The 12225-nt window shown below is 43.5% G+C and overlaps 1 long non-coding RNA gene and 4 other non-coding genes across 5 annotated transcripts; 1 reads left to right on the forward strand and 4 right to left on the reverse strand.

Moving 5' to 3' along the window:
- The first annotated feature begins 4356 nt into the window (after positions 1–4356).
- Positions 4357–5910, forward strand: LOC145419417 (uncharacterized). Its single transcript, XR_013900804.1, has 2 exons — positions 4357–5199; positions 5285–5910. It is a non-coding gene; the product is annotated as an uncharacterized LOC145419417 (long non-coding RNA).
- Positions 5911–9831: 3921 nt separating this feature from the next.
- trnaa-agc (transfer RNA alanine (anticodon AGC)) lies at positions 9832–9904 on the reverse strand. Its single transcript has one exon. It is a non-coding gene; the product is annotated as a tRNA-Ala (tRNA).
- A 526-nt stretch (positions 9905–10430) lies between these two features.
- On the reverse strand, positions 10431–10512 carry trnas-gcu (transfer RNA serine (anticodon GCU)). The gene has a single exon. It is a non-coding gene; the product is annotated as a tRNA-Ser (tRNA).
- Positions 10513–11194: 682 nt separating this feature from the next.
- Positions 11195–11267, reverse strand: trnaa-ugc (transfer RNA alanine (anticodon UGC)). The gene has a single exon. It is a non-coding gene; the product is annotated as a tRNA-Ala (tRNA).
- A 681-nt stretch (positions 11268–11948) lies between these two features.
- Positions 11949–12021, reverse strand: trnaa-agc (transfer RNA alanine (anticodon AGC)). The gene has a single exon. It is a non-coding gene; the product is annotated as a tRNA-Ala (tRNA).
- Between the last annotated feature and the right edge of the window lie 204 nt (positions 12022–12225).

Here is a 12225-nt window from a genome sequence, read left to right on the forward strand (position 1 = left end):
TTTCGGTGCTTTTTCCCCCCCCTGAGATGTCACACACTTTGGATTCTAGCCAATCATTTTACCTTTGCAAGCGTAGTAGGCGGGCCCAGGTACGTACGTTCTTTTAGAGCAGAGCTACAGATTTAAAAAAGGCGAAGCGGTCAAAGTCTGGCTGTACTTCACAGCAAAAGATGCAAACTCAGCAGCAAGTGCTTTAAGCTGATACTGTGGTACTGTCAAAGGAGGTAACACCTCAAATCTGATGAAACACCTGGCGACGCATAGCGTTTTGTTAAAAGCCGAGAAATGCGCCGTATTTGATAGCTTGCTGCGAGACCTCACACCGAGCACATCTACTGCGGGTGTGGTGCCTGTTATCTGACCCGGAGTTAGCAACATCCCCCAAGAACCCGAAGAGGAGAGTCCTGGCCCCTAGCCCTGCCAGTGTAGCAGAAATGATGAGGATGATGATGCAGCAGCAGCCGTTCTTCTCTGCGTGAGTAGCTTCATGTTGTTCGTGTGTAATTTACGTACCACGTTATTACATTAATGCATGTAAGGTGAACTAGCAAACATCATCATAGCTACATGCGGCTGTCTTCCTGTTTGATGGCAGATGCTCCCTTCACCCTGGACAAAAAGGCTAAAATGACCAAAGAAAAAGTGGAAAACAGCTAAACATGAGAGGTTTTTGGACAAAGTTTGTGATTTTTTCCATTGTTTAAGCACTGCTTCCAGCCAAGAGTGATACCATATATGCCCCATAGCTGCAGAAAAGGCTAACATTGTTATCTTTTTACAAAAAAACAGCTGAACATGAGAGGTTTTTGGACCAATTTTGTGTTCTCCATTCTTTAAGCACCGGCACCGTTTCAAAAGTACCGGTTTGGTACTGGTATCGGATAAAATCTAAACGATACCCATCCCTAATAAAGACATGCTGTGGAAGACGGACAGAGATTAATAACAAGCATGATTCAGTGCAGAGAGGTCTGTTAACACATAGTGAGTGAGAAAGGTGACTGGAAAGGAAAAACTCAATGCATCATGGGAATCCCCCGGCAGCCTACGTCTATTGCAGCATAACTAAGGGAGGATTCAGGGTCACCTGGTCCAGCCCTAACTATATGCTTTAGCAAAAAGGAAAGTTTGAAGCCTAATCTTGAAAGTAGAGATAGTGTCTGTCTCCTGAATCCAAACTGGAAGCTGGTTCCACAGAAGAGGGGCCTGAAAACTGAAGGCTCTCCCTCCCATTCTACTTTTAAATACTCTAGGAACAACAAGTAGGCCTGCAGAGCGAGAGCGAAGTGCTCTAATAGGGTGATATGGTACTACAAGGTCATTAAGATAAGATGGGGCCTGATTATTTAAGACCTTGTATGTGAGCAGCAGGATTTTGAATTCTGGATTTATCAGGAAGCCAAAACAGGAGAAATCTGCTCTCTTTCTAGTCCCTGTCAGGACTCTTGCTGAAGCATTTTGGATCAGCTGAAGGCTTTTCAGGGAGTTTTTAGGACTTCCTGATAATAATGAATTACAGTCGTCCAGCCTGGAAGTAATAAATGCATGAACTAGTTTTTCTGCGTCACTCTGAGACAGGATATTTCTAACTTTAGAGATGTTGCACAAATGGAAGAAAGCAGTCTTACATATTTGTTTAATATGTGTGTTGAAGGACATGTCCTGGTCAAAAATGACTCCAAGGTTCCTCACAGTGTTACTGGAGGCCAAGGTAATGCCATCCAGAGTAAGAATCTGGTTAGATACCATATTTCTAAGCTTTTCAGGGCCGAGTACAATAACCTCAGTTTGATCTGAATTAAGAAGCAGAAAGTTAGCGGCCATCCAGGTCTTTATGTCTTTAAGACATTCCTGCAGTTTAACTCATTGGTGTGTGTTATCTGGCTTCATGGACAGACAGAGCTGGGTGTCATCTGCATAGCAGTGTAAATGTATGCTATGTCTTCTAATGATGCTGCCTAAGGGAAGCATGTATAATGTAAACAGAATTGGTCCTAGCACTGAACCCTGTGGAACTCCATAATTAACCTCAGTGTGTGAAGAGGACTCTCCATTTACATGCACAAACTGGAGTCTATTAGATAGATATGATACAAACCACTGCAGCGCAGTACCTGTAATACCTACAGCATGTTCTAATCGCTCTAATAGGATATTATGGTCGACAGTATCGAACGCTGCACTGAGGTCTAGCAGGACAAGCACAGAGATGAGTCCACTGTCAGAGGCCATAAGAAGATCATTTGTAACCTTCACTAAAGCTGTTTCTGTGCTGTGATGAGCTCTGAAACCTGACTGAAACTCTTCAAATAAACCTCTGCAGATGATCTGTTAGCTGTTTGACAACTACTCTTTCAAGGATGTTTGATATAAAGGAAGGTTGGAGATTGGCCTATAATTAGCTAAGACTGCTGGGTCTAGAGATGCTTTTTGAGTAAAGGTTTAACTACAGCCAGCTTGAAGGCCTGTGGTACATAGCCGATTATTAGAGATAGGTTGATCATATTTAAGATCGAAGAATTAATTTTAAATTAGTTTTGTAAGAATGGGGCCTAAAAGACACGTTGATGGTTTGGAGGAAGTAATTATTGAAGTTAACTCAGAAAGATCAATTGGAGAAAAAGAGTCTAAATGAATATCAATGGTACTAAGAGTAGCTGTAGATCAGGGGTGTCAAACTCAATTGCATAGGGGGCCAAAACTCAAGGCACACTTCAGGTCGCGGGCCAAACAAGATATACAGTTTTTGAACACACTAAAACAATGTTTTTTAAAGATAAATATGAATAAAAACAGACAGGAATATTATTCCAGAATAAATAACTTAAAAAAAATTAACTTTAACTTTAAATATTTTGCTCTCCATAAAAATATATCCTGTCACAATTATGCAAGTTAGAAATATGAACATGCAGCAAAAACCCCAGAAAAAATAAATGAAAGCAAACACAAGGTTCCAGCCGCATGTAGACGGAGCAAAGTGCGCCGACTTGGCTCAACATTACTTGGCAACAGGGAAAGTGAGGCAGGTTGCACTGGTGCATTTTTGACAGCTTCACTTGAAACGCTTTCACCACATCATACATGTCCATGAACTGACAGGTTTCCTTGCTGAGCTCAAAAACTACTGAGAACTTTTCCCCAACTCAGCCAGCGGACCTCTGTGTGATGAGGAATGTCGGCAAACTCTGAATCTATTTCCCACATAAAAGACTGAAACTGACGGTGATTTAAACTTTTAGCTCAGATAAAATGTACGGTCTGCGTCACGGTGAGCATTACATGCTCCATTTTAAGGACTTTACTACACAGCGTTTCCTGGTGTGTGATGCAGTGATATGCTGTTAACTCACCAGTACAGTTCTCCTGCATCCTTACTAGATCTTACATCCTGCACAACACCAGCGCTCCATCTGTTATCCCAGCGCAGTTTCATGTCAGTTACACTTTGAAATACTTTTAAAAAATGTCTTTTCCTGTCGTTGTCCCGTGCATCGATTTAATTTCCAATATTTCCTCTCCACGGATGAAGATGGTCAGCTGTGCAATGTCCATCATGTCTGTACTTTCATCCACAGCAAGAGAGTATGCAGTGAAGTTTTTGCTTCTTTCACACAACTGTGTTCCTAAATCAGTGGCCATCTCACAAACCCGATCAGCAATCGTATTTCTGCTCAGGCTCACATTTGCCAAAATCTGCATTTTGTCTGGACAGAAGACGTCGCACACCTTCATCATGCAGCTCTTCAGAGTGGTACCGGGCTGATTTGGCTCCTCTGCTACAATAAAACTTGCGACACAACAGCTTCACTTTGTGATTTTGCTCTGATGAAAATCATCTGCTGGAATGTCAGATTCAATTCAATTTTATTTGTATAGCGCCAAATCACAACAGCAGTCGCCTCATGGCGCTTTATATTGTACAAAGATTCTTCTTTAGCTCTTCTACCTTCTGTAGTTTCTGCTCTGGATTTTGGTTTTTAAGCTTATCCTGACGTTTTGTCTCGTAGTGCCATCTTAAATTAAATCCCTTAATTACAGCCATTGGCGGAGCGGGGGTGTCTTACTGGGCTTAAGCCCGGGTTGTTTTGTCAGAAGCCCGGGGTCTTTTGGAGTGTAATTTTTTCATAGTTAGATGCCTGGCTGACAGCTGTATAAAACAAAAAACTACACACAATATTCGAAGCACATAGTGCACACTGTGGGAATTTACAACTGTGCGTGAATCCCCCCTAATATTGGTATGATCCGAGCTCAGACACTAAGCGAGGGGGCGGGGCAGCTGCTGCCTACAAGTGCGCTGTTGGAGAAACGGAGCCAGGCAGACAGAGGGGAACTGAAGTTCGACCAGGGCCCTGTTTCAGGAAGCCGGTTTAGTGGAAAAACTGAGTAAGTATACCCTGAGTTAACGAAAACTCTGGGTTTTCGGTTTCACAAAGCGAGTTCAGCTGCAGCCTGAGTGAGTCACTATGACGACACACGCCGTGAAGCTAACCTGCCCCCTAGCAGGTTTACTACAACTAACCCTGACTGTCTCCGCCTCTTTGTCAGAAACCTGACTGTAGGAAGTGTCAGACATGGCGTGCCACTTCCTTGAAGAGCCAGTAGATGTTGAAGCCCAAATTCTCCGCAGAGCTCTCCGCCGGGAGAGAGTGATCAGAGCGCGTTTGGACATTTTATCATTTCCTGATGATTTCCTGTGTGAACGTTACCGTTTCTCAGCACAATCTATAAGTTATTTGAATAACATCCTCAGGCCATATATTGCTCATGTGACACATCGCGGACATGCTCTCATTTCATTGCATATTATTTGTATTGCACTTCGGTTTCTTGCAAACGGGAGCTTTCTGTATAATATTGGTGACGCTGAGCACGTTTCCAAGGCTACCGTCTGTCGGGCAGTCAGGAATGTTACAGTTGCACTGAAACGTCTCCTGTACTCGTCTGTGGTGTTCCCCGGTCACAGACCCACAAGATTTATCAAAGAGGGATGCCACAAAATTGCAGGTATCAGGATGAACAAAACTTAATGTATGATGTGGTGATACTTGGACTACTACTTAAATTGCACATTTATTTTCAGGGTTCCCAGGCGTGATTGGCTGTATAGATGGCACTCACATTCCAATCATTGCTCCTTCAGTAAATGAAGGAGACTATGTGAACAGGAAGTCTTTCCACAGCATTAATGTACAGGTACATAGTTCCCTGTAGCATTTCAAACTAACAAATTATTTCATTATAGTAATGGATGCTAATTTGTGTTCTCTGCACTGTGAAGATCATATGTGATGCTGCCAACATTATCACAAATGTGGAAGCCAAGTGGCCAGCCTCTGTCCATGACTCACAAATATTCCGTGAATGTACACTGAGCACAAAATTTGGACATGGTGAGTTGAGAATACTTTAAAATATATAAAGACCAATTGCTTCAGGGACATTTGAACTGAAGTGTATCCTTCTGTCTTAGGAGAGTTCACTGGCTACTTGCTTGGTGATAGGGGGTATCCATGTTTACCCTATTTGCTTACCCCTTACTCTGACCCTGAACCGGGCCCACAGCAGCGATATAATCTGGCTAATTGCAGGACAAGAGCCAGAATTGAAATGACTATCGGAATGCTTAAGGCCCGGTTCCAGTGCCTGCAAAGACTCAGGGTCACCCCAGAAAGGGCATGTGACATTATTGTGGCATGTGTGATTCTTCACAACATTGCCACAATTAGAGGAGAACACTGTCCTTCTGAACCAAACAGCAGTGATCCAAACCATGAACATCCTGACCCTCCCACGGACATACAAGATGGAAGCGCAGTCAGAGACACCATATGTCACAATCATTTCCTTTGACCCATCACCTCAACATGTTGAAAGAAGAATAAACAGATTTTTTGTTCAACTGGCTTTATTGGTCGCCTGTATTTCCTGTACACAAAGTATTAAAAGATGTAAACCTCATAAAGTGTCTCTGTTGCTTCCTCCTCTGTAACAGCTGTCAATGTTTCTTCATTATTTTCCTGTAGTAAAGAAATAAACAACATTGCTGTTCTACTGTAAACTCATATAATCTGTGGAGTATTACTCACAACTGCATGTTGGTCTGGCTCAACAGGAGGCTGCACCAGATGCAGTACACCACCACCATCAACTGATAGAATATGAGGTTTATACAGGTCACTTATAACTTACAAGGGACCAAATGGCAATTAACAAACATACCAATCACCTTACACTTCATTGTCATTATGCTCTCAAAGACAACCAAGACTGAGGGAAGGCAAAATCAGTAGGAAAATAACTTCACTACAAAATAATCCATTATGGTAAAGAGTTTATCAAATGAATGAGTAGCACTGCAAAGGTGACTGTGAAGAAAGGATGTATGCACATCATGTATTATTTTGGATTTACCCCCTATGTAGGCACTTGTGTCTTGCGGGGTTATTGACTCAGAGGATGTCCCCGCAGAGATGCCTTCAGCCACAGGGCGCCCACTGTTTTGGCTGAGGGCAACTGCTCAGCCTCTGTGAGTGGTGGTGGTGGAGGACCCCCACCTGTTTTTCGGGCCTCCGCTTTTTTTCTGTTGGCTATAACGGGTCACATTTGAGCATACAGAGTAAGCAAATATGTACTTGTAATGTGCTCAGATAATTTCAATAAGTGCTTACAGACAGAAAATTAATGTAGCCTCTAACTGCAATTGATTTACATGGGACAAACAGACCAAGCACTATGGCTCATAATACAATTACACCTTACCTGTTTGGACTATATTTTTATATTTCATTTTTACTTGCTGCCAGGAACGTTTGGGGCCTGTTGGGTTGCACCTGCGCTCACATCACATCACAAAATAAAATGTATAAAATAACAAATAAAATAACATATGATAAAATAACGTGTTAAATGGGTGGAAATCCCTCGATCAATGTTTATATTAACACTCACGCATTGACTCTGTCGGCTATGTTTTGCCATGCATGCTTTTGCAGCTGAGGCTGTGTTACTTTTTTCCGCGGAATTTGCATGTTATCTGCATATGCTGCCATCAGAATTTCGGCCTCAAGCGCTGTGAAATACATTGACCGCGCCTTCTTTCCCTCCGTCTCCATGGTGACTCGCTTAATCTGTGCTCCGCTTATCAGGGCTTTATGTATCCTCGTCCGCGCGCTTCACTTGGGGTTAAAGCAACTCCGCGTTGACTGAACTAATTGTTATCAGCCTTTCTGAAACGGAATATTCCGAGTTGGACAGTTCGGGGTTACTCAACCCTGAGTATCGTTTTTCACTCTGAGTTTTCCAAACCGGCTTCCTGAAACAGGGCCCTGGTACCAAAGCAAATCATTCGTACTGTACAAATAATGTAAATATGACGGTGCATCACGAAAGATTGATATGAAACTGATCACTTGACCCATATTACCTTACTTGCTCTTCAAGTGAATCAACAAATGGCGAAATGAAAAGCCGAACAACAACAATGCTGTTTCTTTAGAGAGTCTCAGCTTACAAGTGTGTTTATTTCATATTTTCAGTTGTTTCCCTCCACGGCTAAATAAATCGGCTTCAGTAATGCACTGATATACAAGCATGGATATAAGGGGCTTCTTTCAAAGAAACAACTCTGGTAGTATTTTATATATTATGCTTTGTATGTTGTTCAGTATATTTCTAAGCAAAACAAGAGGAACTTCAATACACAGCAGTATATTCACAGTTGAAACCAGATATTTACACTTTATGGAAAACACAAGAACATTTTTACTGTACAACATCAATTTAGAGTAAACTTTTGTTTTAGATAAATATTGAAATATATTTTGAATTAGTTAAATGTCAGAATAAAGAGAGAGAGAGCTTCTATTTTTTATCACTTTCATTAAATTTAGGAGTACATGTACACTAAGTTTATTGTTAATTAATAAGAAAACTGCAGACGATTCCATTCTGAGCTGAAGAAGCTTCTGATAGGTTAGTAGAGTCCATGTGAGTAAACTGGTGGCACAGCTGTGGATGCATATAAGACAAAACACAGAGCCTGTTTCTGTGACATGGGAACATCAAGAGATGTCAACCAAAACACCAGGAACAGAACTGTGGAGCTCCATAAGTGTGGCTCAGTTTGAATACAATTTGGTGCCATTTACAATTAAGAAATACAGACAGTTTCTCTCTTTACTCTTAAAGTTAACAAATATGTTTTTATATTTATCAATCTAAAAAAATAAACATTTAGTCTGATTTGATGTTACAATTAAAAAAGTGTTTTTATCTGAAGAGTTTGTAAATATCTGTATATTTGATGATTGTCAGCACAAAGAGGGAGAGAGAGGAACAGAGAGGGAGAGAGAGGAACAGAGAGGGATGGAGAATGAGGACAGAACAGAAGTGGAACAAGAGCAGGTGAGACTCACATGTTAGTCACATGGTTGTTTACCAAAAGTATCACCGTATTACAGGTCCTCATGTATCTCGTACCTAGTGTTTCTTTTTAGGTTTGTTACTTTTCAAATTCTATATTTATTAAGTTAAGTTGTTTGCAAAACAAGGCTAAATAATTATATAAACTTTTCTCAATCTAAATAGTGGACTTTGGTAGAATTAAAAAATACGTATAGTGCAGGTCTATGATAATTTCTAGTGGTACTATCATCTAGTTCTGATTGTGGTTCTGTCTTGGTTAAGTCCTCAGTAGTCCTGATTTTGAACTATTGTAGTCCTGTTTTAATTCCGGATCAGTTCTGGGTCTGGTTGAATTGGGGTTTAGTCCTCGTGCCTTGATGCAGCCCTGACTTTGTTCTGCCTTGCTGCTTAATTAAAAAACTAGTTTAAGGTGTCCTGCAGATTTGATATATATTTCTCCCTATATGACGTCATTCTTTTTTGAACAAAACTCCAAACAGAGCCAATTAATCTTTCAGTCATTTCTAACCCCCCCCCCCCCCCCCAAAAAAAAAAAAAAAAAAATCCCACATGCATACTACCCTTTAGGGCTAAGCCCCGGGTGTTTCAAATGTCTGGATCCGCCTCTGATTACAGCCACATTAGCTCCACAAATAAGACACACGGGTTTACCAGCAATGTTTGAAGACATATATTCAGCCTCCCGCCGCCGGTGCTGAAAGGCTCTGTTTTCAGAATCAACTTTTGAGCTGAGCACTGCAGCTTCATCGTGCCATACGGAGCCTCAGCTCAGGTGGAACTAATCACAACACCCCCCTTTCAATGTTTTCTGGGCTTGTCAACTACAACAAGACTCTTTGGTGCAATCGTAACTCACACGAGACATTTCCGAGCGATTCAAGTCTGGGCCCGACGCAGTACGCCAGGAGAGTGTCACTGGAAGCCCCTTTCAGCTGCTTCTGGAGAAAAGAGATGTCAGACTGGGCCGGGGGACTCTTTGCTGCCATCGGCCAGTATTGTGAGGGTAAGAGGGGAGACAATCACTTCATATGGTCAAAGATTGATGAGGTTTGAAGCCAGCGTTAACATGGTAGTACCTGAAAGGTAGTGAGCGGAGAAGTGCAAATAAACCTGGGGTGTACAACATCAGGCCTCGAGGGCCGGTGTCCTGCAGGTTTTAGGTATAACCCTGGGTCAACACACCTGAATCAAATGATTAGTTCATTACCAGGCCTCTGGAGAACTTCAAGAAATGTTGAGGAGGTAATTTAGCCATTTGAATCCCCTATGATGGATCAAGAATACATCTGAAACCTGCAGGACACCGGCCCTCGAGGCCTGGAGTTCGACACCTGTGAAATAAAGATTTGCCAAAGGAAGCCACATGCATTCAATTGGGACACTGACTAGCAAAGTGTCAAATGGAGAATGCGGGAGTCGATCCCGCTACCTCTCGCATGCTAAGCGAGCGCTCTACCATTTGAGCTAACTCCCCTGTGCCACATGTCTTACTTATTACAGGCTACACTTTGTCCATACTTGTTGTATGATCAAAATAGGGAAGGGGCACAAATCCTGAAATCTGCAAAGCGCCCAGGAGGTGGCTGAGAGACTAAGGCGGCTCGCTGACAATCCACTGTCATGCTAACGTGACTGAATGCCATCAGCCTTAGAGACAGACTGAGGAGACTGGACATCCAAGGGACTGTGGACTAGAGCCACTGCTAATTCACATTGAATGAAGCCAACTGAGGGAGGTGGTTCTAATCAATATGCTTACCGACCTCCTCCCCTTGGTTTTCAGTGTAGGGCAAGTTGGCCATTAGGAATGTTGCTATTCTGGAAGTAGAACGTCTTTCTACTACTGTATTAGCAGACCATTGTCTTTAACATGACCTGTGCAACAAGACCACATGGTGAACTAAAGTGAATACTGAGCCAAAGAAGAGCATTGCATCATGCCTGCTTTGGCAGCCAATCTTACAATGACAAGATGCATCAACATAAGCAGAAAGAGCTCTCGACGAGGATGGGATTCGAACCCACGCGTGCACAGCACAATGGATTAGCAGTCCATCGCCTTAACCTCTCGGCCACCTCATCTGCCGCACACCGCTCTTTGCCAGTAGCATTGGGAATTGACGAGGGATAATGTGTGAGCTGATCGCTGGTGTATGGACGCAGGGAGATTGACTCCAGATCCCCGACGAGGGGCTGCGTAACACTTTGGTAGAAGCCTGGAGTGATGCTGGCTTCTTCTTTGAGCCTGTTCTTCTTGGGGGTTGCCAGAGTGGATCGTCTGCCTCCATCTCACCCTGCCCCTAGCATTCTCCTCTGTCACACCAACCCTCTGCATGTCCTACTTGGCTACGTCTATGAACGTTGTCTTTGGTCTTTCTCTTATTCTCCTGCCCAGCCGCTCCGTATTTAACACCCTTTTCCCAGTATATCTTATATCCCTCCTCTGCACATGTGCAAATCACCTCAGCCTTGCTGGCCTAACGTCGTCTGCAAACGGCTCAACCCCAGCTGTCCCTCGCACGTGGTCATTTCACATCTGTTCCATCCTGGACACTCCCAAGCAAAAGCTTATCATCTTCAACTCTGCAGACTCCATCTGTGCCACACATCAGAGCAGCTCTCACTACCATCTTCTAAAGCTTGCCTTTCGCACTTGCTGCTATCCTTGTGTGACAAATCACCCCTGAATTTGTTCTCCACCCACACCCAATGGATTGGCTACACGCATGGCTTTGGGTCTCCTCGCGGATGTCCAAAAGTGTCCTGGAGAATGCGGGTATCGATCCCGCTGCCTCTCACATGCAAAGCGAGCGCTCTACCATTTGAGCTAATTCCCCATTGAGGGTTGAGCACTGCAGCTTCATCGTGCCATACGGAGCCTCAGCTCAGGTGGAACTAATCACAACACCCCCCTTTCAATGTTTTCTGGGCTTGTCAACTACAACAAGACTCTTTGGTGCAATCGTAACTCACACGAGACATTTCCGAGCGATTCAAGTCTGGGCCCTACGCAGTACGCCAGGAGAGTGTCACTGGAAGCCCCTTTCAGCTGCTTCTGGAGAAAAGAGATGTCAGACTGGGCCGGGGGACTCTTTGCTGCCATCGGCCAGTATTGTGAGGGTAAGAGGGGAGACAATCACTTCATATGGTCAAAGATTGATGAGGTTTGAAGCCAGCGTTAACATGGTAGTACCTGAAAGGTAGTGAGCGGAGAAGTGCAAATAAACCTGGGGTGTACAACATCAGGCCTCGAGGGCCGGTGTCCTGCAGGTTTTAGGTATAACCCTGGGTCAACACACCTGAATCAAATGATTAGTTCATTACCAGGCCTCTGGAGAACTTCAAGAAATGTTGAGGAGGTAATTTAGCCATTTGAATCCCCTGTGATGGATCAAGAATACATCTGAAACCTGCAGGACACCGGCCCTCGAGGCCTGGAGTTCGACACCTGTGAAATAAAGATTTGCCAAAGGAAGCCACATGCATTCAATTGGGACACTGACTAGCAAAGTGTCAAATGGAGAATGCGGGCGTCGATCCCGCTACCTCTCGCATGCTAAGCGAGCGCTCTACCATTTGAGCTAACTCCCCTGTGCCACATGTCTTACTTATTACAGGCTACACTTTGTCCATACTTGTTGTATGATCAAAATAGGGAAGGGGCACAAATCCTGAAATCTGCAAAGCGCCCAGGAGGTGGCTGAGAGACTAAGGCGGCTCGCTGACAATCCACTGTCATGCTAACGTGACTGAATGCCATCAGCCTTAGAGACAGACTGAGGAGACTGGACATCC

This window comes from Astatotilapia calliptera, chromosome 12, assembly GCF_964374335.1.
Source record: "Astatotilapia calliptera chromosome 12, fAstCal68.1, whole genome shotgun sequence".
Taxonomy (NCBI): domain Eukaryota; kingdom Metazoa; phylum Chordata; class Actinopteri; order Cichliformes; family Cichlidae; genus Astatotilapia; species Astatotilapia calliptera.